This window comes from Sinocyclocheilus grahami, unplaced genomic scaffold (assembly GCF_001515645.1).
Source record: "Sinocyclocheilus grahami isolate Dianchi unplaced genomic scaffold, SAMN03320097.WGS_v1.1 scaffold43.1, whole genome shotgun sequence".
NCBI classification, from domain to species: Eukaryota; Metazoa; Chordata; class Actinopteri; order Cypriniformes; family Cyprinidae; genus Sinocyclocheilus; species Sinocyclocheilus grahami.
The window spans coordinates 203,595-209,950 of record NW_015505222.1 but is presented as its reverse complement, the minus strand read 5'-3'; the positions used below and the strand labels follow the sequence as shown (position 1 = coordinate 209,950).

Here is a 6,356-nt window from a genome sequence, read left to right as displayed (position 1 = left end):
CCCCCCCCCCATATGATATTTTACACTAGGCAGAGGTTTTATAAAAAATTTAAAAAAATGTATTAATGTTTTTAAAATGACCTCAAGAGGAAGAAATGATCATGGGATTATTTGGCTTTTTTATGTTCAGTCATGGGAAAATTTGTTATGAGGAAATTAGAAAATTATGATTTCTAGGTCTTGATGTCGTGGCTGTTTTCTTTTGCAAATACTCATCTTCACTATAGCCCAGCTCTAGAATATTTAATTTGGCTAGAAATGGATGTTTATGAGTGCAGATTGTTTTAAAACATTTTTTTAAATAAATCCCAGTGTAAGTTCAATTCACGCAGTCTACTGTAATATAATGAATTTACATGACCATTCAAATGATTTTTAGTCTCTTCTGCTCAGCAAGGCTGCATTTACTTAATGAAAAATACAGTAAAAAATTATGAAATATTATCACAATTTAAAATAACTGTTTTCTATATGAATATATATTCAAATGTAATTAATTGCTGTGATCAAAGCTGAATTTTCATCAGCATTCATCATTCCAGTCCTCAGTGTCACACATGATCCTTCATTTTATTTTTCAGGATTCACAGATGAATAGAAAGTTTAAAAGAACAGCATTTATTTGAAATGGAAATCCTTTGTAGCATAAATGTTTTTACAGTCACTTTAGATCAATGTAATGCATCCTTGCTAAATAAAAGTATTCATTTCTCACAAAATTCTTATTGACCTCAGTATCTTAAATAGTCTACGACTTTCGAATGACCATTAATAGAGAGAAATGGTTTAACTGAACCCGACTAACCAGCTGAGCCTTGACCTCCTGATGAAAACACCGATGCTAGATAAGCTTCTAATGGTCAATCTAAATATAAGGTGTGACAGTAGTTTACATTAGTGGACGGTTTGTGTTTGATTTGAACCTCTTGTGTCTCTTACATCAGTGAGGGTCAGACGTTTGTTTATAATATCGTGTAGTTGGATGTAAATCATGCTGACGTTCGTAATGAAGTCACTGGGGATTTTATGTACCTGCCAGATTTGACTCTGCACTTAATTTTGCACACGCAAGTGGCTTTGTTACACCATTCGAGTAACAAAGCCAGAATATATGAGTGGTGGCATCTGTTAGAGGCTTTGAGTCAGAAAAGATGTGAATCAGTGCGGCGGAAAGCTGTCTGTTCTTTCACGTCGCGCTGATGTTCCTTGTTGTGTAGGATTCTTTCTTATCTTCCTGACTCGTTTTTTTTTTTTTTAAGAGCCGCAGAACAACTAGACGTCGAGTGCCAGTCTGAAGTGAGGGAGTTTTATCACACGCATGCAGTGAAACCAAGCGGCAACCTCCCGCTCTCTCTCGTGAAGCCAACACGGAAGTGACTAAAACTGTAATTCATCGACTGGCCGCTAGAGGCTGGCTGCAAAAGAGAGTCGGTCCCATAGACTCCCCATGTTAAAATGCCCAACTTCACAGCAGAAAAAAACATGTTTACAGCCTGGTTCAAAAAATTATTTTGGTCTATATAGCTAATTTTGCCCTTCATGACAACTGTGAGGGCGGTGAATTTTTTTTTATAACTCATCCGTTTAAATTATATTAAGCCTTAAAGTTCTGCATAATTAAGGGCGTGGCCACTTGAGTGACAGGTGGATTGCCGCTGCTGTCACCACCGTCGAGCTAGGTGGGCGTGGCTTCAGCAACCAGCTCCCGCCTCTTTGCCCATCTTCGATTATCCGGGAGTGACGCGCTGCCAAGATGGTGACGGCCGCCTCCGCCCACTTTTGAGCTTCAGAAACGCTCTTCGGAAATCTACGGGTGACGTCACGGACACTACGTCCATGTTTTTACACAGTCTATGAGTGCAACACACCAGTCGTCATGACTACATGACTACAGCATCTGCATTCCAGAGAGACCATCTTTGACCCTATTACCCACAATTCTCTGCTTTAGCATGCTGATATTCTGTCGTTTGCGGCTTTGTTCACTCGTTCTGCCTTTGTTCGCTCCTTTCTTTCCAGTTCATATCCGCCACCCCGATTTATCTTTCCTCTCTCTCACTCTCTCTTTCTCTTTCTGTCTATGTAATATTCATCGCTGGGATGCATTGGGCAGCTGAAGCACAGATCTAATCCACTTTGAATAATTAAACCAGAGGAGGAGAAGAGAGAGAGAGAGAGGGAGGTGCAGAGAAATGACTTTATCAGAGTGATTACTTCTTCTCTCGTCTTCCCTCTCTCTTTCTCTGGCTTTGTTCTTGGCCGACACCTTCCTACCATCTCTCACGCTTCCATCGCTTTTATATTTATACGGATATATGTCTGCTCCGTACGCTGCTGTGCTGCCTACCTAGACAGTATTTTTAGGCCTCTCTGGCGCTCCCTGACGCGGAGGCTGGTCCAAAAGATAGGCAGCAGCTCTGTGCTGTCTTGTAAGATAACTCGTTTTTGTCGAATTCTAAAGCGGGCTCTCATTGTATCCTACACAGAAAAGGCAATCCCAGAATGCATTGCGGCGAGTCATGAATCACGCTGCATTCAGGTGCGATCGATGGTATTTCTGAGGTGTGAAACACCACGATTACTGAAGGGGAACCTCTGGATTTGAAGTTGGACGCGTGTCAGTTAGTGAATCATGACTGATGGAAAATGGTTGGAATGATTGTAATTCTAGTATTGTTTATTTGCTGTTATACTATTTATTAATATTTTGAATTAGCTTTTATTTTTGTATTTTTAATTTTAGTTTATGTTTGTCTTTTTGATTTGTGAATTTGTCATTTATTTATTTTTTATATTTCTATTATGCTTTAATTGATTATTTCTGTTTCAGTTTTAGAACTTATTTCAGTTAGTTGCCTAGACAACATTTCTAATAGTTTCATTAAATATATATATGTTTTATATATATATATATATATATATATATATATATACCATTATATTATCTATTAATATTTTGAATTAGCTTTATTTAAAAATTTGTAGTTTTATTTTTAGTTTGAATTTGAGTAATTTTGTTTTGTGAATGTCATTTTTTAAATATATTTTATAAATATGTCTATTAAGCTTTAGTTTATTTTTATTTCAATTAATTTGATTTCAGTTAGTTACCGAGGCAACATTTCTAAATTTGAGTTTTTCATTAAATATGTATATTATTTATATACTATTATGTATTCATATTTAGAAGTAGCTATTATTTTTATATTTGTAATTTTACTTTTTGCATGTTTTAGTAATTTTTTTAAAAATATGACTTTTTATTTTTTAAATATTGCTATAATGCTTTCATTTTTATTTTTTTTATTTTTTTAAATTCTAGTTTTAGTTGTAGAACTTATTTTATTTCAGTGAGTTGCCAAGGTGACATTTCTGGTTTTGCATTTAATATTTATATTTAATTTTAGATTTAATTCAATTAACAAATAATTATTTTAGTTTTAGTTAACATTAACAGCACGGATTGATAATGATAAAATACATAAGTTGTAATTGTGCATAATTAATTTATTCAAGTATTGTTTATTGTTGATGAAAAGTGACAGTAAATACTCCTCATTTTATTGCATTTTGAGACGACAAGCTTGTGCGACACAACTGCATTTACCAATTCATTTTCTGTGCCACTGCAAGAATAACAAAATACTCCAAGCATCAGTTGCACATCTAATGCTCACCCTTTGCTCTTCATTTTGTTGAATTAGCACTATAAAGCTTCTTGTCTTTGTCAGTTATTGAAAAAGAGAGCACCAAATATGGAATTGGCCATTGCATCCAATTATTTCACCGAGCAAACACACATTTCCAAACTTGTAGGCTGGAAGTTCCCAAAGGAGCCTAAAGGCAGCAAAAATTCATCCAAGACAGCACACAGAGCCTACAGAAATGTTGACTTTATAGTAATTCAGTTTCACCCAATAATTGTGTGTGCTGTGTATTTATGTTTTGAGTATCCAGTTTTCAGCTTAGCTTCATGTTAAATTGTTAGTAGAGTCTTGTGTTCTTCATATCAGTCACTGTTGAGGCTCTACTTTAGTTAGGATGCAGTCTTTGAAGACGCTCCCTCTGTAGACAGCACCGGCGGCTCACTAGGGAACAGATCCCCGTCTGAGGTCACTATAGAGAGCGTGTCGATGGGTAATCACACACTGAAGAGCTCTGACATCTAAACGACATTTGCTTTCCGTTTAATTTAACTCGGAAATATTTAAATGAGGCCATTTAATTTAAATAAATTGAATTTAAACATTTAAATGAGTTCAGCACACTGACTTGAGAATGATCGGTGGCTTTCTGATGGGCTTCTTGAAGTCGTATTACGGCTTATTTTCCATTTATTGCACAAAGCTGTTTTCTTCAGTGTTGAAAGTGGATTTTATGGCTCTTGTGCCGCTGGAAGGATTTGAATATGGTTGCTCTGCCCCGGCTTACCGGAACACATATTAATGTCTTACGGCGGGAGATGTGATATTTTAGGAGCAGGTATGGCATAGTTAAAGTAAAACCAATAATCTATGTGCAGCTTTTGCTGCAGTGTTAATAATTGTGTTTGTGCACAGAACCATTCAAAACTGGTAAGATTTAAAAAAATTTATTTAAAATAACTTTTCTTCTGCTCACCAAGGCTGCATTTATTTGATCAAACATACAGTACAAATTGTGAAATATTATTACAATTTAAAATAACTGTTTTCTATGTGAATATCTGTTAAACTGTAATGTATTTCTGTGATGCGCAGCTGTATTTTCAGCATCATTCCTCCAGTCTTCAGTGTCACATGATCTTCAGAAATCAGTATAATATGCTGATCTGCTGCTCAAGAAACATTTCTGATTATTATCAATGTTGAAAACACTTCATATTTTTGTAGAAACTGTGATGCATTTTATTTTTCAGAATTCTTTGATGAATAGAAAGTTCAAAAGAACAGCTTTTATTTGAAATATAAATATTTTGTAGCATTATAAATATCTTTACTGCCACTTTTGATCTATTTAATGCATCTTGCTGAACAAAAATATTACTTAAGTTCTTAAATCTTTTTAATCTTTTAAATGGTGCTATGTGCTCTTCTATGGATGATTGATTCATTATTTACTTTGACTGAAGGTGCTTCAGTTTGACTGACCAAAACGCTACCAAATCTCTATATCTTGGTACGGCCGTTGTTGTTTGGCCACATAAAGCTCCAGGTTTGGTTCTGCAGAAGCCCTTCAAAAAAAAGTATAGTTCCTGGTGGAATTTTTGGAGTGTTTTAATGAGCCAACATCCTTCCTTAAAACATCTCGTTGCTGGTTTCCTGTGCTGTGGTCACTCTTTACGCTAAATAAGCAGAAGCCAGGAAACCAGCGCTGTTTCCAAAAATACTGTCAGTTTACTCGTGAAATCAGAAGGACGTCAAGAGAGTTTCCTTCAGTTGAGGAGGAATGGCTGTGAAGACACCTGGAGGAATCCGGTGATTTTCAGCTCTTTATCTCATAAGTGCTCCGTCGCACCGCACTAACAGCTCTTTTCACCGCGTTTCGTTTAGCAGCATCATTCAGAGAGAGAGGTTATGAGTCCCATTCTTTATCAGATTGGAATAACTACATCCTCCTCTCTCTCTCTCTGTTCTCCGATCAGATTCTCTGTAACACTGTTTTTATGGTGTTTATACATAAATAGTTTCATAAGAGCTTTTCTGCAGCTGTTGAGTGTCATCTTCCCGTCTTCTGTCCTCCTGCATCCTCGGTGCTTGTTGATGTGAAGCGTCATGACTGTATCCAGCACACACTGTAAATGCATTACTGTTCAAAGTTCAGGTCAGAAAGACTTGAAATTAATACTTTTGTTCATTAAAGATGCATTCAATTGATCAAAAGTCACAGCAAAGACATTTATAATGTTACAAAAGATTTATATATTAAGAAAAACTACATTTTATTTATGTACATTTTTGTTCATTATCCATAGAATTATTTTTTAAATTAAATTTAAATAAAACATTTTTTTTTAAATGTGTGTATATATACACTACTATGCAAAAAGTTAATAAATAAAATAATATTTTTATTCAACAAGGATGCATTGAATTGATCGAAAGTGACTGTAAAGACATTTATAATTAAAAAAAAATAATTATATTTCAAATAAATGCGGTTCTTTTGAACCTTCTATTAATCTGTGAATCTTAAAAAAATAAAATGAATCATGGTTTACACAAATATTGGGCAGCACAACTGTTTTCAACATTGATAATAATCAGAAATGCTGATTACACACACACAGATACACACACACACACACACACACACACACAAACGCACACACAAACACACACACACACAAAAACGCTCACTCTCACACACACACACAC

General features: G+C 35.2%; 1 protein-coding gene across 1 annotated transcript in view; it reads left to right on the top strand.

Annotated features, from left to right (window-relative positions):
* The window catches only part of LOC107582336 (plexin-A1-like), a gene marked incomplete at its 5' end in the record, with an annotated part of 107,517 nt that overhangs the window by 57,157 nt on the left and 44,004 nt on the right, over positions 1 to 6,356 (top strand). The window lies entirely within an intron of this gene.